Raw genomic sequence first — 17,744 nt, 5'->3', positions numbered from 1 at the left:
ATATGACAGCACAAAAAAAAATTTTTCATATATAATTTTATACAAATGGCGCTGTGAGGAAAACGGTTAGAGCTAACCGGTTATTTTTTTTTCTTTGTAATGTACACTAAATTGCAATGATTTTGGTATATAACAAATTGTAAAACAATCAAAGCAACACAGAGAAAATATTATCACAAAATGATGCATGAATTCATAACGCGCGGATGTAAAAAAATGTTTTTTTCAAAAATTCACCTTAAATCGAAATATTGTGCTAGAGACTTCCCGTTTGTTGAAAAATGAAGCTAATTGATTGAATATTACTAGACTGTAAGTGTTTTAGCTTACAATTGCAGTTTTCGACCATTTCGGTTGAGTTAAAGTTGACCGAAAGTCGAATTTTTCTATTTATCGTGATTTATATGAATATATTTCAAAACTGATAAAAGCTACAACCATGAGTTATTTTCTGTTGTATTGTACATGAAATTGCACACATTTTCACATATAAAACTTTATGTAACGACTAATATAAAACGGTGCAAATATTATGACAACGTGACAAAAGAATTTCCGAGATGTTCGGCCGAGTTACCGCGCGGACGTAAGGAAAATGTTTCTTTAAAAAATTCACCATAAATCGAAATATTGTGCTAGAGACTTCCAATTTATTGCAAAATGAAGGTAAATGATTGAATATTACTAGAATGTAAGAGTTGTAGCTTACAATTGCGTTTTTTTACCATTTTGGTCGAGTTAAAGTTGACCGAAGGTTGAAATTTTGGCAGTTATCGTGATTTATGTGAAAATATTTCAAAACTGATAAAAGCTACAACCATGAGCTATGTGCTGTTGTATTCTACATGAAATTGCGCACATTTTCATATATAAAAGTTTATGTAACGACTAATGTAAAACGATGCAAATATTACGACAACATGACGAAAGAATTTCTGAGATGTTCAGCCGAGTTACCGCGCGCAGACATAAGGAAAAAGTTTTTTTTTTCAGAAATTCACCATAAATCGAAATATTGTGCTAGAGGCTTCCAATTTGTTGCAAAATGAAGGTACATGATTGAATATTACTAGAATGTAAGAGCTTTAGCTTATAATTGCGTTTTTTTACCATTTCGGTCGAGTTAAAGTTGACCGAAGCTTGAAATTTTGGCAGTTATTGTGATTTATATGAAAATATTTCAAAACTGATAAAAGCTACAACCATGAGTTATTTTCTGTTGTATTCTACATGAAATTGCGCACATTTCCATATATAAACTTTATGTAACGACTAATATAAAACGGTGCAAACGTTACGACAACGTGACAAAAGAATTTCTGGCGCGGACGTAAGGAAAAAGTTTTTTTTCAAAAATTCACCATAAATCGAAATATTGTGCTAGAGACTTCCAATTGGTTGCAAAATGAAGGTAAATGATTGAATATTACTAGAATGTAAGAGTTTTAGCTTACAATTGCGTTTTTTTTACCATTTCGGTTGAGTCAAAGTAGACCGAAGGTTGAAATTTTTGGCAGTTATCGTGATTTATATGAAAATATTTCCAAACTGATAAAAGCTACAACCATGGGTTGTATTTTGCTGTATTTTACATGAAATTGCACACATTTTCATATATAAAACTTTATGTAACGGCTAATATAAAACAGTGCAAAAATTACGACAAAATGACGAAAGAATTTCCAAGATGTTCGGCTGAGTTACCGCGCGGGCGTAAGGAAAAAGTTTTTTTCAAAAATTCACCATAAATCGAAATATTGTGCTAGAGACTTCCAATTTGTTGCCAAATAAAGGTACATGATTGAATATTACTAGAATGTAAGAGTTTTAGCTTACAATTGCGTTTTTCGACCATTTCAGTCGAGTCAAAGTTGACCGAAGGTTGAAATTTTTTGTAGTCAACGTACGGTACGTCCACTTGACACCCAACAGACAATTTTAGTCGACGTATGATACGTCCAGTAGGCGTTTAAGGATTAATATCCAATTCGCTCTACCTTGGAAATAATATATTTTCATATATGTTACCGAAGGGGAATTTTTTAGTTGATAATAAGTTCGTCGTCCCATGGGCTCGAACCAGCGAAGGACAAGAACTCAGGACTACAGTGGAGTTCTTGTCCTAGAATGTTAATCATTACAACACAATACCTGGCCAAAAGACCAACTAAATTAGAAGAGAATTCTTTGATATTAGTTTGGTCACCATGGAGCTCTGGTAGACCATGGAAGGTAACTCCTTTGAGGACTCAACAGCGACTAACAAAAATAGGTATTGCAATACACTTCCTGAACACCTGAATTAGCCCTTAATCCCACTAGCCCGAACAACTCTCAACTACCCATCCCACTATAGTGGGAATTTTAACAGCCAGCGTTACCAACGCTGCAGGTAAAATCTGTCACTTGAGCTACCATAACAAACGGTTGGCAACGCTGACACAGGTGTGCGCCGACACGCCCCATTTTCGTCAATTGCTTTTTGTTCGCGCTGCTGGAAGGTTGTTTCCTTCTGCAGTGCGAGGTTTTAATCCTATTGCCCGACTTCTCTTTGTATTTTGGACTCGTGGTGAAGACCTGGATTGGATTTAACGGTTTTTCTCCTGGATTTTCTGGATATCTGGATTTTCTGGATATCTTCAACGTGGAATGTCTTTTGGATTTGGACTCGCTGGTTCCCGGTCCCGATTGTGCGTCACGGACTTTTCACCTTCTCTACTGTGCCATCGGCTTCGACGTCGGCCTTGACTGCCTACGACGGCGGACTCTGGCGCTCATTGCTTCTTCTTCCTGCAAAGATGGATGAGTACCTTGAGACACGATAGACATTCCGTCAGGTATGTAGGAAGGTTAATTGTGATGTCCAGACTCATTGCGATGAATGTTCCCATTGGAAGGCACAAGAGAGGGATGATTACATTCGTCATCGCAAGTCTTTGGGCTAGTAACGGCGGTAGACGTCGGTCAGATTCTCGTTGCCTCAAGTGTCTCAGACTTCTGCTACAGATCAATTGATGGATTTAGCGAGTTCAGTGGTAGTCAAACAGATAGAGAATAGGATTGCAATTAGTAAGGAAAATTCAATAGCTAGTCTTCTTCAACATTTCTCAGATATGGATAATAGTCATATTAGGATGTCTAATTCTTCTTCCTTTTCAGCTCCCCTGCCTGTTCCAGAACCAGCCCTAACGGGTGCTGAGGGTAATGGCAGAACTGCAAGCCTCCGAGTGGGTAGGTCTGCCGGCCCCCTCGGTGAGGAGCAGGCAGTGAAGGATCCCCAACCCCCTTGTAATATTGATAAATTTAATGTTGATAATGTTAGGATCAAGATCTAGGTGTCATAAAAGAGGATAGGTTTGGGTTTGGTAGTTAGGAGAAGGTTTTAACGATGCAGTGTCGTTCTCCTGAACGGGTTCTGGTTTTGGGTTTGAGTGATTTTTGTGCTCTGACAAGAGTTTCTCTATTTCTTCTTTTGATCTGGCTTAGTCTCAAGTCAATCTTTCAGTTACGGTGGGGCAGAATCCTTCTGCTTTCGCTTCTAACTCACTTCCTACTGTTTTTCGAAGGGTATTGACCTTGGCGAGAGGTTATATTTTTTTCTCGAATGTTTTCTCTAACATTAGAGAGTATGTGACACTGTAGTGTCCAGAATTCATGTCGGATATGTTTTCAGGATTATTGAGGGGGGGCCAGATTCGGTGTACCTTCTTTCCTTTTTTTTGTTCTAAGTTTTCTTCGTTATCTGTCGCTTCATCTCCTGCTCCCACATTGTTACTCCCTTTTCAGTCTCCTCTTCGGCCCTTTCTTCTTCTGCTCCGGTCTTTCCTGCGGCTTCTGCATCTTCCGTTTTCCCTCTTCCTTCGATTTTGGTTTTCCTCCTCTCAGGTAACTTTTTTATGCGTCTGCTATTCCTATGCCTCCCGCCTTTTCCTTCCTTAGTACAGTCTTCTCCAGTAGGAGCAGCTTCCGGACAGGCGAAAACCCTGTTCGGCAGATTTTGGCCACAGGGGTCTCTTGTTCCATCCCTCGGGTATGTGCAACTCCTTGCTTCAGCTTCATGCGGCTGTCCCAATAGTATCAGTTATTTCACAGGGTTTTTCCGTCGATTCCAGTTCGGGTTTGCGCTCCGCGGTTTTGGCGGAGCCTGCGGTACCTTCTTCTAGCGGTCCGCGGCTTTCATCGCCAGCATTTTCCGTGGCGGTAACTCAGGCTAGCTTCTACCTCTTTCATTCTCCCTCCTTCATCATCTTCCGTCCCTCTACAGCGGTTTCGTTTGCGCATCCTCCCCCAAGATTTAACAATGCTGGTTTGGCTACTCTCACTTGTCTTCCCCTTGGTAATAATGGGAAATCGGCTCCGGGGTTTTATCGGTTTAGCTTTCTCTTCCCGGCGGGTCCAACAATGCGGATTCAGCTCTGGGTACCCGATAAGGTGCGGGTGCGCAGCATTCAGGTTAGGTTGGTCCGATTGCGGACTCTTCATCGTTGTGCGGGGCTTCGTCCAGTGCCTCCTCCTTTGTCGGTCTTAGACCGTTCGGACATTGCGGAACAGGATTCTTATCCGTAGGTGCAGGAGATTCTGGTGGACTTAGAATGTCCTCTTGCTAGCAGTACGATTACAAACATAGGATTGAGTATGTTACTTCATCGTACCCTCAAGCAAGAGCTCCGGACCTCCCGATTTTGAGGTTTTTATGACACTAAACCAGCTGCTGCCTCTTTTTCGTGTTGGCTGGTTTGGTTCAATCGGGTTAGCCAGGCTTTGGAGGAAGGGGATGTTAAAAGCTAGCATCGGCAGTTGATTCTAATAGACAGCACTCTTCTCTTCTCTCTCCGAGTAGGACGATTTCTTTGCAGTTCCAGGTAATCCTTCGCAGGTGTCAGGTTGCCCTCAACGAATCGGTTGAGGCATTCCTGTTTGTCTCCGGCGTCGTTTCAGCTCGTAGGGTCTTCTCTTAGGGAACAGGTGCTTGGGGGTATGTGTTGCGCAATCAGACTGAGGCTCTTGCGCATTCTTTCTGGATGCGGTTCAAGTTATTATAATGCGGGTTCTAAAGAGTGACGGCCATGTCCCTTCGGATCCTTGGCTGTTGGCAACCTAATTATTTTCTCGAGGGGTTTGGCTCACCAGGCGAAAGCGTTGGCTTCGTCTACGACGTTTGGAGCAGGAAAGTCGAAATTTCTATCTTGGTCATCTTCCCCCTCAGTATCCGGACGTTCATAAGAGGGATTGCTTAGAACACCATTAGCCTTAGCTAATTCTTGTTCAAGGATGATGACGTAGCCAGTATGACGAACATGGTTTCTTCTAACTCATGTCTCCGGTGTCGGCAATTATGCATCGTCGAGGATACAGAGTGTTGAAGTATCTAGACGATACAGTGTGTTGAAGTATCTAGACGATACAGAGTGTTGAAGTATCTAGACGATCGTTTAACTGGCCTCCTCTCCAGAGGAGCTAGTAAGAGCGAGGGAATTCTATGGAATTCATAACATATTCAGGTAAGCGGATTATCTCTCTTCCTCTGAGGGTTTTCACAACCCTAGAGAGAGTCCAATCGGTCCTTCACAGACAGAAGGGTTCCCGTCCAACGGAACGGCCATTACCAGCTTGGAGAATCTTCTTAGGGAGAATGTCTCTCTCTCTCTCTTTTAATTCCTGGGTCTCGTGTCCGAATGCGCCCTCGCTTCAGGTATGTCTCAGGAATCGCTGGGACTTCCACAACGAGAACGCTGTTATAGTCGGGAGCGATTCTTGCCTGTTGGATCGTTTGTGGTAGTCAGAAATGCATCTGACAGGGGTAAGGTCTATCAACTCCCCTCTTCCTGACGTTCATCTGTACACAGATGCCTCAGATCAAGGTTGGGAATCAACCTTGGAGGAATCCAGGCCTCGGAACGAGAGCAGTCAATAAATCTTCGGGAAAATCAATGCCGTAAAGGAAACCCTCAGTTGTTCTCAGTCTTAGTGCGCTACAGAGTAGTGGCTATGTTTAGCGACAGCGTAATTGCCGTGTCGTATCTGAAGAACTTGGAGGGGAACAGGCTCACAGAACTCAATACTATACTATAGCACATAGTCCTGAGAGGGTGCAAAGAACGAAAGTGTCTCTTCTTCCCCAGTTTATATCGGAAGTCTTAAAGTATGGGCAGATTCGCTAGGTCGCTCTCGTTCAGGTATTGGGGGGGAGAGTGGACTTTGACTCTGGAGGTAATATGTCAAGTTCTCCGGAAGTGACCAGCAACTGTCGACTTATTCGCGACATGATTAAACCATCGTCTTCCGGATTATTTCTCTAATGGTATCCCCATTTCAGTAGTCACCAAGGTGACGTTACAAGTTGGAATCACATGCAAGTGTACGCCTTTCCTCCATCCGGTCTCATTAATCGAGTAATAGGGAAATTACGGGAGTGTCAAGATGACCTGGACTCCAATAGCTCGTCATAACACGCTTGGTTTCCGGAACTCCTAGAGCTTCCTATGGAAGTTCCGTTGTCCCTACCAATGCGAAACTACTATTTCTCAGACGACCGCATTCTTTCTGTTATTTTCCAAACCCTCGCGTGCTGGACCTAGTTGCAAGGCAACTGTAGAGAGAGCCGCTAAACAGTCCGGACCCCCTAAAACTGTGCTTAAATAGTTTTATTTTAGATTAAGTCAACCCATAAGCCTTACCAGGTTCAGCTAGAATGGTATAGAAGTTTGTGTCGTAAGGAAGGTCATTCCATCTCTTGACCTTCCTTAGCCAAAATAGCAGATTTTCCTTTATTCCTCCGGAAAATCAAGTCTTTCAGATTCGGCCATTGCTGACTACCGCTCAACAATTAGCGGTATATTTAGTTTCCACATTCCTGAAGTTTCAAGTAGTAAGATAATCGTTGAGTAAGTTCTTGTAAGATTGAACGTCCTGTTTTTGCCGACTCGGCCGCCCTTATTGGGACTTATTGGAAGTATTTCAATATTTATCTTGCTTTCCCCAGCCTTTGAACCTATTGAAACTATAACGTTAAGACACTGAGAAGTTGCCTTTTCTTACGGCTTTAGCTTCAGCTAAAGGGTTGGGTGAGCTTCAGGCAGTTTCTAAGTTGGGTTCCTGTGCGAGAATGATACATATTTGTCTGTCTTCCGGAATTTGCGGCGACGACAGAGTTGGAGGTTAAAACTCTGCCTCGTTCGTTTAAAGTTCTTTATCTGCAAGTGTTCATTACTGGTGATCCAGCGGAGATACCTTTATGTCCGTGGGGAGCATTAAAGTCTGTTTATCAAGGGTTGCGAAACTCCTTCCACTTCCGCACACACTTGTGTCTCCTCGAATCCTTCCCGTCCACTGTCAGAGGATGTGATTAGTTTCTTTCGGAGGGCTTCTCAGGGTTGTTCTTCGTCGTCTTCAGCTCTGTATTTTCCCGACCGCACAGTATTTGGAGTATGTCCAATTCATCTTCCTTTTCCCAGGAATTATTTACTGCCGTCTATTCTGGAAGCAGCTACTTGGAAGTCTGCCCGGCGTCTCAGTGTTTACTCATTTTACTTAGTGATGTTCGATTCGCCTCACAGCGTTTAGCGGCGAAGTCTATTATGTAGGGTGCATTCATTTAGCTGAGGGGGGTATTAACGCGGAGGTTCGGAGGGTTATTCTCTTAAGGGGGGTTTACACGGTCAACGGTTCGTCGAACGCGGTTCGCAGACCTGTGTTTGAAGTGATGTTCGAATGTGTGAATCGGGTATTTGGTTGTCGAACACATTGTCGAACGGTTTGAAGGAAGTCTGTTTGAGCCTGACTTTGTGGGCGGGGCTTCATTGTCCACAATCTGTTTGAATGTCAGAACGCGCGTCGAACATCAAACTTCAGTTTATAGTTGTAGTAGTAACAACAGTAGCAACACCAATGACTCCGAGATCATGAGATGTCGCACTATTTTGCTTGTGTAGCGGCGAAGTCTATTATCTAAGGTGCGTTCATTTAGCTGAGGTGGTATTCGCTTAGTGCGGAGGGTTATTCTCCTAGGCCACGTTATCAGCGAAGTCTATTTTCTAGGGGTGTTTATTTAGCTGATGCGGTAGTCGCATAGTGAAGAGATTCTTAGGTTAACCAGATAGAGGAATTCCTTTTAGTCTTTGGAATTCTTAGGCAACAGTGATAATATAATCACATGAACTTAGGTTTAGTACGTTTTAAGTATCTTAGTCTTTGATAGTTTCCCTACGAGAGTCCAAGGGGGTACTCTAGTAGGCTTGGCTATTTCGTCGGCACCGAGATACTTCTTCGCTCGTCGATCGTCGGACCTTATCCGGAGGATCAGCGGCTCGGCACACTGCTTCTTTTCCCTCCATACATGAGAGGCTATGAATAGCCACATGGGAGGTCACCGTACTCCTCCATACATGAGAGGTTCTGAAGAACCACATGGGAGGTCGATGGACTGAGACAGTACGGACCTGACGGGCGATCAAAGTACTTTCCATCATGTCTCATCACCAAAAGCAACGATTGATAAGGTGAGTGTTTAACTAGATAGGTATCCTAGCCGAGAGTACTGACCTGATTCGATCAAAGTACTCTCCAACAGGTCTCTTCACTGAAACCATTGATTGATATGGTGAGTGTTTGGCTAAATGGATATCTTATGCAGAGCAGATTGGTGAACTACCATCTCTGCGGTTGTCAAAGGGGTGTGCAATAGAATTGATCCCTCCTCCTCTAAATGTTGTTAATCGGGCTAATTCAGGTGTTCAGGGAGTGTATTGCAATATGAAGTTTTCATAATAAAACTAATATTGTAATACTTACCTGAACACCTGAATGATTCCCACCCTCCTTCCCCACATCAATTTTGACCTTGAATAAAGCAGTTGACGAGAATGGGATGTGTCAGCGCACACCTGTGTCAGCGTTGCCAACCGTTTGTTATGGTAGCTCAAGTGACAGATTTTACCTGCAGCGTTGGTAACGCTGGCTGTTAAAATTCCCACTATAGTGGGATGGGTAGTTGAGAGTTGTTCGGGCTGGTGGGATTAAGGGCTAATTCAGGTGTTCAGGTAAGTATTACAATATTAGTTTTATTATGAAAACTTCATTTTTCCTACGTCAAAACCTGTTCTCTGTGGAACATATCTACCCGTTATTCGCGGAAAATTCGCCCATTCGCAGTATTTTTCACTGAGGAACTATTCACTAATTACTGTATTTTCGTATCATTTTCATGACTAAATGCACTTTTTGTGATAAAGCTATTAAAATACTCAGGTATAAGCATTTTTAGAGTTTTTTTTTTGTGTTTAAACTATCAAAATAGGTAGTTCTAAGTGTTTTTGGAGGGGATTTAAGTATTCGTGGATTTTAGCTATTCGGGGGGGGATACGCATCCCCTGCGAATACAGGGCATTTACTGTATTGCATTTTACTTACACACACACACACACACACACTCTTACATGCCACATACACACAGGTGTATGGCCAGGAAAAAGCTGTGGAAGGAATGGAATAAGAATCTCAACACAGTTAAGGGAAAAAATTCAGGGTAGTGAAATAGATGAGGGAAAATGGAAAAGGTGCATAGTAAATGCAAGATGAAATTCAAGAATATAGAATTGAGAAGATAAGACTAATGGGATGGTGAAGGCAGCTTTGGAAATCTACCTAATGAAGAGAGTGAATGTAAACATAGGAATGTTGACATGATGGAAGGACTATTAAAGAATTATGGTAACATATGAAGAGATTAGGAGGTCTTTTGGGAAGATGGAAAAGGAAAAGGCTCCAGATCCTGCAGGAATGATGTAGAGCTTACCAAAAAGTAATGGAAAACTAATCAGTCACTGAATAGTGGACCAGATACTACAGTGTAAAGTATGGTGAGAAAAGTGGTTAAAATTGACAGTGACCAGTTTTTCTTTATGGTAGAGTGATCAATCAACAACAGTGGAAGTCCTGAGGGCAACTGCAGAAGACAAACAAATAGAAATTGGAGGTAGATGTTGGTGTACGTCAAGGACCAGTTTTAGTTGTTTATCGTTTATCATATTGATGGATGAAGTGATAAATGAAAGAAAGACTCCTAGGAGCTGGTGTATGTTACATTGCAGACCTAGTTCTGACATCAGAATCAAAGGAAAATATAGAAATGATTAAATGATGGAAAGTGAACCAGAGAGCAGAGGATTGCAAATCACTAAGTAAAACGAGCCTATGGTTACTAGAAAGCAAGCCAAGAAAAAAGTTATGTCGATAAAGTGGCCATGAGAATGCTGTGGGAGAGGTTTAGTGATGAACTGAGCATTGTATAATGCATTGAATGTAAGAGATGGTGTCACAGATGCTCAAGCTTGCAAACTATTAATGTTAAAAGGGATTTTGGATACCTAAGATGGATGAGGAGAGCAAAATGTGGAGAGGGACATTCTGGATTGTGAAGCAGAATTAAGAGTAGTGTAGTTAGAAAAAGAACATCAATAGTCTAGGTGAAAGCAATTACTTGTGAGTATCCAATAATTAAGCAAAAATATAGGATGTATGAATTAAGTCTCCTACTGAAGCATCAAAACATGGACTTCTACAAAGAATATGTATATTTTGAACAGTTGAGAATAGAAAATGCTAAGATTTATGATTGTAGTGGAAAGATCACGAAGCATTGAGTAATATGAGATATGATGTCGAAAGGCAGAAAAATAAACTGAAATGGTCTGGACTTGGGAAGACAAGGGGAAAGGAATTTTCATGAGAGTTATAGATGTGGAAGTTGTAGGATGAATACCAGAAGGGAAGCCCAGAAAATCATGGAAAAAGAGCATTTAAATGAGGCCATATACCCAGTGGGAATCCAGGTAGATGGTTCACAAAACAGAGTAGAGTGCTGAGAACTCATTTCATCTATATAACACTTTGAAAGGAAACTTTCATATAAAAACACTACAATATTTATTATGATGAGGACATTGCTAAGTATACCCTGAAAGGCATATGTTAAGAGTTTTTACTGAGAAATTAAGACGAACAGAGTGAGTGTTATTGAAGAACATTGTTTTGAAAGATGAGAAAGTGTGGAACAAGTGCTCACTATGAAATACTTTTGTAGGGTAAAGTAAGAAGCTGTGAGTAGTACATGGACTAAGAAAAAATCATACTCTGGTCAAATTAATGACTGTATTTTGGAGGGTGAGGATGTGTGGAGTAGGAAGTCGTTTTTTAGATCATTTAGCTATTATTATGATGAAAGGAGAATTCATATTAACATTTGAAGATAAGAGAGTGAATATTTTGTTGTAAACGTGAATCTGAGACAAGGTGTATTTAATTTTTGTGCCAGTTTATTATTTTTACATTTGCAGTGATGAAACAAGTGTATGTGTTTGTGGAATAAGGAAAGAGTTTATGAACTGATTGCGTAGGGGTTGATGATAATAGTGATAATTGAAATTGAGATGTAGACTGATTAAAATGTAAATGTATGTTAGAGAAATTGAAAGTGAGTGATGGCAGATGTGGTGTTATGAAGGCAAATAGAATCCTGGAGGATGGAAAGATGAATGTTGGTGTGTATGGTTTTTCAGAATGGAAGTAGTTGCTTCATGTAGGAACTTGGAAGTGAGCATCAGATGGTAGAATGAGAGCATAGGGCAATTACAGAATAAGTGAAACAAGTAAAGTAGCAGGATCTCCACCAGAGGCTTGGAAGCAGTCAATACTGCATTGGATGCACGGAAGGGTTGTTCCTCAAAGTAAAATATGGATGCTGAATTCAGACAACAGAAAAAAGCTAAAGTTGTTGAGATGAATGGTTTTCTAATTTATATAGAAAAAGCATTGAAGGGATGAGAATTGGACAGATATAAAGATATGGTGTGATGGGTAGTATAATTGAAACAAGGAATCAGTGCTTTAGGTGAAGAATGACAAGTCAATAAGAATGTGAAGAATTTTGAAATTTTAGGAGGAAGGAGTAGACTACTTAGAAAGTGTCTGCTAGATAGAGTGGTAAAGTCTTAGGAAGAGAATGCTCTTAGCATCGAGGAAATACAAAAGCCCATACTGTAAGATGAAGTAACATGGTGCAGTATTTATAAAAAGGTGTGATGAGCTACTGTGAGCATTTGTGTAGGTGTATGAAGAGTCTGATGTCAAAGCACTTTGTGCAACAGGTTCATCCTTGATTCAGAAGTAAATGGATGAATGTGTTTATGACTTTAAATTTTATTTTGTTGGGAGCCCATCTGTTAGTGAATCATCTTTTGGTGAAAAATGATAAATGATGGGAGTGAGTCCCTAGGAAAATGAAAGTTGAGAGAAAGATAAGTGACAAAAAGAGCTAAAGAAAATGGAAAACTTAAAGAAAAATCAGTCTAGCAGTTTGTGTTGTTATGAATTAGCAAACAAAAGAAGTTCATGAGTTTACACTACTTCACTGAACAGAGAGAGAACTAGTGTTAAAAGGCCTAAAAAATTTTGTGAATTAAGAAAACAACGTATTCAAAGTAAAGCTAAAATATATAACCAAAAAGTTATAAATGAATATTGCACATTCATTAATAAAGAAATGTACATTTAGTAAAATACAGATGTAAAGAAGAAATAGCAAATAAGATAACAGTTGAAAAGTGTGTAGCTAATTGGTGGCATAATTTGTGTCATTGTTGACTGATTTTCCCTCTCCCATTATTTGTTGAGAGATATGTAAAGATTAAAGCAGAAAGAATCTTAATCTCAGGTGATATTAAAGAATAAATACAAGTAAAGATTAAAACAGAAAGAATCTTAATCTCATGATATTAAAGAATAAATCTTCATAACTGAAATTAAACCTGACCTTTTATTGTATTTTTTTTGTTTTGTTAATTTCTGCTCCTGTTTGTTTTTTCTGTCTCTTAAGTCTCACTGTCTTGCATCATATGATATTGACTAAGTTTATGTATAGACATGCACACTTCATGTATGTGCACTACCATTGTTTAGGGTACAGGATATGCCCAGAATATCTTGCCCAAGATTTATTTACAACAGCCAGCATTAAACATTTGAACATCAAGTTAAATGTTTTTCTTACTCATGACAAAAGTGGAGCATGTTATTGATAAGCTCAGTATGCTTTGGTCTGTTTCTTCCTGCTGCTACTGGTTACTGATGTTAATGAGTGTGTGTGAGAGATCTGGATAATATTAATGAAGCTTGACATCAGTGTTATTCACAGTGACTCCCTTCTTGAATACAAATGACAGCTATATAGAATAAGGCTGTCACTGCATATAATATCCCATATTGGAAGATCATTGTTACCTGTGCATCAGAGTAGTGAGGCAGAACAACCTATACATTGCATATAGAGTATCTTTTGCTATGCTTTCGTCACTGACAAACACGCTGCAGATTTTTGTGGACAGTATCGCTGACTTGTCAATTTACATTGTGTACAGAATTTTGTGGAATATAGGTTAGTGCTAAAACTTTTGTTAACAGTCAGTGCTATCCTGGTAGGAACTACATATTTTTGTGTGTGACTGAAAATAACTCATTTCAAAATGTTTTTGCTTACTGAAGCTGAAAGTCAACTAAGACAAGTCTTGCTTAGTGAAGCTGAAAGTTAACTAAGACAAGTCTCAGTGAAAGTGTTACTTTAAAATTTTATAGTTATCAAAAGCAGGAATGGGTTGGTCATTAGAGAAGCTTTTACGCAGTTTATTATGTGACTGACTTTAAAGCTTACATTATGCATTTGTGTGTGCTTAGCCCTCTTATTTGATATGCTGTATGTTTTTAGTTAACTGTATTTGCTAAAAGTTTTCATATCCCAGACAGTTTAGCAGTGTTAACCTTCACATGTTCTTACAAACCTTATTTTACTTCTTCTAAAAGTTACTGTTTTAGTTTTGGATGGCCTGTAACACTTTTTCCATGTGTCTTATATGGTCAGGTTAAGTATCTTGTGAGTTGATGTGCAAATATGGGTACTTCTAAGTAACTCAGTTTGACCCCCTCAGTGTATAAATATAAATGAAGACCTCCTCATAAGGAACATTCAACAAGAAATGTATTTTTAACCACTGAATTTGGAATCTGAATTGCAAGAACAAAATTTAAAGATATTTAAAATGTACTGTGCTCAACATAAACTGTTGTCAGTCCAGATGAAGTCAGCTAAAGGATCCCCCCTTCCCATTCCTTAGAGTTTGATGTGGCTGCTCATTACCATCATCAAGAGTTATCAGCTCTGATGATGAATTGAGAGAGCTAAGGACTGTTAGAGTTTTTGGTGGCCACTGATTATGCTGAGAGTTTGGATGGGCAAATAGACCCATTGTGAAGACTGAAGAAAGTCAAGAGGTGCAGGGGAAAAGTTGACAAAAAGGGGTGGTTAGTAGGGTTATGCTCTTGGAAGAAAGGAGTTATCTTCTACCAGATGTGTCTTATGTGTTCCAATATCCCACTGTAGAGTTGGCAATCCCATTAATCTGAAAACACTTGAAGTTTTTGGATGAACTTCCATCCTATGATTACTGTAATACCTTTTTCAAGTCATAAAAGGGTGCACTGAAGACACTTGATGTTTAACATGTTAGGGTTGTCTGACTCCTCTTCTTTCAGAACATCATGTTCCACTGCATGCTCTTGCTCAATTACCATCAACTCATTAGTCAGTATGCTTACCATGGCTCAAAAAAACAACGACATCCTCTTCCTCCCCTCTTCAATCCTGACCCCAGGAAATAACCAGAGAATGCCCACTTGTATTGACCTATAACAGTTAGCGGTGAGGGATTATCTTTTTGGTCACCACTGGTAATTTATCTTGAAAATAGAGATGATGCCCACAGTCCTTAGGAGAATAACACAGTACTATCAGAAGGTAAAAGCAACCTATTGTAGTTCTCATATCAGTCCACCCTGGCTTTAGGATGACTTGAGTATTATCCATTATTGGAAGGAATCAGTTTGGAATTACATTCAGTTTTTGGTAAATACAGTTCTTTGTATCAGTCTATAAATTTCAAAGTTTATTAGGCTTCTTAAAGGCTGTAGACTTGAATAGTCTTTCAGAAGGTGTTTTTAACCTTTAAAAACACTGATTTATTAAACAAAGAATTATCCAGAGCTTTGTAAGCACTGATTGCACAGGATTTTGGAAGTCTTGTTATACAATCATCCAACATTTACCGTATCTTAAAGTGAGAGCTTTTTTATTTTTTTGATAAACAAAGGCACTTACTCTGTCTCTCATTTATTAAAATTTCATTTTCATTAGTTACTGTATTTGAATTGTATTGAATTAACCTATGCAATCATTGCTATTTAGACTGTCAATACACCACCACATGATGATTTTATCAGTCTTCTTAGTAATTTAATGAGACCCCAAGTCATATTTCATGAAGGTTATCATAGATCAATCCTAAAAGTTGTGTTAATAAATGGAAGGGTGAAACTTGAGGAAGGTGAAGTTAAAAAAGTTGGATGTTTTGAGGGATAACTGTTGTGGTAGTTATACCAGATAGCTTTCATTAAATCACAGTGGCTTGGTGGGAAGAGACCCATGGGAATGGATGAAAAATAAAAGGTAGAGATTGATGCAGTTGGGAACCAAAGGGATGATGTAGAGAAACTTAAGCTTTCTCGACAGTGTAATGTGCAAGCTCTATATACAGATGTTCCTTTCTGGGGAGTCAGATATATGTTGAAAGCCCTTCTTTGTCAGCATTTGAAGGTATCAGAAACACATGCATGATAATACGAAAACTGTTGATAATGTAAGACCTGAAATGATGATAAATACAAACTTGTTGACGATTTTCATAGTTGATAAAATAGGCCTTCCAATGTTTCTGTTAGTGATGCACACAGACTTATTAGGGTGTATGGAAATGGAAATGAATACTATATACCTAACACCGCAAAAGTAATTATGTAAAAACATTCATGATACTGATGATGAAACATTCACTGAATTTCAGCATACAGTAAACCCCCTGTATTTGTGGGGGATGCGTATCACAGCCCCCTGCGAATAGCTAAAACCAGCGAATACTTAGAACCCTTCTAAAAACACTTAGAACTGCCTGTTTTGATAGTTCAAACAGACACAAAACAAACTAAAAATGCTTATACAGGTATCCTACTTACAATGGGGTTAGGTTCCAAAAAAAAACATCGTTTGTTGGAAAAAACGTAAGAAATACCAAAACGTATCTCAAACATAGCCTAGCCTACACTAGGGTATTCAATACCATGTACCATACACATATATGGTAGCCTAGCCTAGACTATAAAATATACTCTTTACGTACACGGTATAGTAATTAAAAATATCAGCTAATTCTGGAGGTTCATGCAAAGTGACTTATAATAATTCAGTACAAAGAGAAATTAAATAATAAACAAGAATTAGCTTAGCCTACACTATGGTATATTGTTTACATGCGTGGTAGCGTAGCCTACATTGTACTACACTCTATATTCACATATCGTATTATACAAACGTCAGCATAACGAATATGCATCTTTTCCATGGATCTTTTAAAATATTATGCCCTAGCTCACTGTATCCAATAAAATTGTATATATTCTTATATTGCTTTTGTATTGTAAATTGCCTTCATAGCGGTCATCAGTGTTTTGGTTTGGAAATGTTTACGCGGTGTTTATTTCGCCACATTTAACTCAGTTCAGAGCACTTTCTTGCTTCTGGTTAGTGTAAATAATCTCTAGATACTTTATTTATATGGAGCAAGGTTATTTTTCATTATACGAAGTGTTTTTAAGTTGAAATATAACTAAAATACGTCTTGTTGTGAAATTAATTTATCTATTTTCGTTAATAGATGACGATTGACAATGGCCGTTTGGGGGCGTTCGTTTAGTGTAACAAGAAATTCAAGATTCCGTTTGCTATTTTCACTTTATTTCATCATAACACAAGCTTTACGCATATGTCGTTTATCGGCGTAAAAATAACAGTAATGTGTTCTTTCATGCCCAGTAGTTTGATTAAAATACTTTCTCCCCCATTTTAATTACGATCGAGTTTCATCATGTTGCCGATGCACGATAATTTACAGTATAGTCATTATCAGCTTGAACATTGTTTTCTCAGCTTCAGCTACAACTTGCAGCTTAAATTTAGCAGTATATATCCTTGACAATCTTTTATCCAAACCGAATAAGAGTATAATGTAAAATATATCAGTCCTATTCTACTTAACATCATTTGTGCCATAACCTACTGTAATTCTTTATTACCGCACGATGGTTGAAATACAGGTAAACGGCTGTTGTTATCTGATTTGGTTATGAGCAAAACAACCGTTTCTTGTTCGGTTGTTTATGGCTATACGCATTTACGCAAGAGTATAACGTTACTAACAATATTTTTATCATTCTCTTTTACTTTTTTAACTAGAAGATGGGATAAAGAGATGGACGAAAAGTTGTCTATTGTAATTTGGTTTCTCTCACTGCCTGATTACATTGCTGCGTGCTCCCTTGCAAAATTTAGGAATATTTTATAAATAATATTGTCGTATTGGTATTAATTGCTTACCCCACTGCAAAATCGAATTATCATAAGGTGAATTATGGTAACTCGAGCATTACCTGAGTATTTTAATAGTTTTATCACAAAAAGTGCATTTAGTCTTGAAAATGAGATGAAAATCTAGTATTTAGTGAATATGTCTCAGTGAAAAAAAAAGAGAAATCCGTGAATATGTGAGTCCACGAATCATGAGAACATGAGTAAGGGGGGGTTTACTGTA

General features: G+C 38.9%; 1 protein-coding gene across 5 annotated transcripts in view; it reads left to right on the top strand.

Moving 5' to 3' along the window:
* Positions 1-17,744, top strand: part of uri (unconventional prefoldin RPB5 interactor) — a 203,857-nt gene that overhangs the window by 94,521 nt on the left and 91,592 nt on the right. The gene's annotated exons all lie outside the window — the stretch shown is intronic.

Source organism: Macrobrachium rosenbergii, chromosome 40 (genome assembly GCF_040412425.1).
Source record: "Macrobrachium rosenbergii isolate ZJJX-2024 chromosome 40, ASM4041242v1, whole genome shotgun sequence".
Lineage (NCBI taxonomy): Eukaryota > Metazoa > Arthropoda > Malacostraca > Decapoda > Palaemonidae > Macrobrachium > Macrobrachium rosenbergii.
The sequence above is the reverse complement of the archived record's forward strand: the minus strand, read 5'-3'. Positions and strand labels throughout refer to the sequence as shown.